General features: G+C 45.8%; 1 protein-coding gene across 1 annotated transcript in view; it reads right to left on the bottom strand.

Annotated features, from left to right (window-relative positions):
* The window catches only part of LOC106873025 (folylpolyglutamate synthase, mitochondrial), a 43,615-nt gene that overhangs the window by 36,169 nt on the left and 6,701 nt on the right, over window positions 1-745 (bottom strand). The window lies entirely within an intron of this gene.

The raw sequence follows: 745 nt of genomic DNA, 5'->3' as shown, positions 1-745 counted from the left end.
AAAAAAAAAAAAAAAAAAAAAAAAAAAAAAATGAGATGACTGACTTCCATTGAACTTTGCATGTTAAATGTAGCGAAACAAACTTGTCAGTCTGCCTCGTGGTCCCGACGGACGAAATGGAAAAAGGTGTTGCTCCCGAGGATAGAGAGGGAGACGTGCTGGAACAGTCACTCCGACTCACGGGGCTCGCACTTGCGAATAACCAACTCTGCATGGATAACAGTGAGCAGGGATCAAGGGCGCGGGAAGTGTCCACAGCCACGGGCTCGGCCACAAATCTGTCGGATAGTGATCGATGCATCGACAAGCAGTGAAGCCTGGGCTGGCATGCAAACACCTGCTGGAGGAGGTGTCGCAGCATGTGACATCCCAGATGAGGGGCCTATCACCGTGGAACAGGAAAACTGTCATGCTGTCTGGCCTTTTACCGTAGCCACTAGCATAGCTAGAGTATGTGCCGCCCGGGGTGACCCTTGTGTTTTCGATGCCCCGGACCCCACAAGAAACACATATCTACAGCAGAATGTGTCATATAAAACATCTTTTTCTCTTAGTCTTCTTTAAAAAAAAAGAAATCCATAAATTATTCCATGTTAAAGTTGTCGTATTTCTGTAATTTCAACCAATCACTGACGTCCATTCAGCCGATATACATTAAGTGCCGACTACATAAACAAACGATTCTGAAACAATTAACCCTAACCCTAACCCTAACCCTAACCCTAGGGTTAGAGTTAGGGTTAGG

Source organism: Octopus bimaculoides, chromosome 1, assembly GCF_001194135.2.
Source record: "Octopus bimaculoides isolate UCB-OBI-ISO-001 chromosome 1, ASM119413v2, whole genome shotgun sequence".
Lineage (NCBI taxonomy): Eukaryota > Metazoa > Mollusca > Cephalopoda > Octopoda > Octopodidae > Octopus > Octopus bimaculoides.
This window is presented reverse-complemented; position numbering and strand designations above follow the sequence as displayed.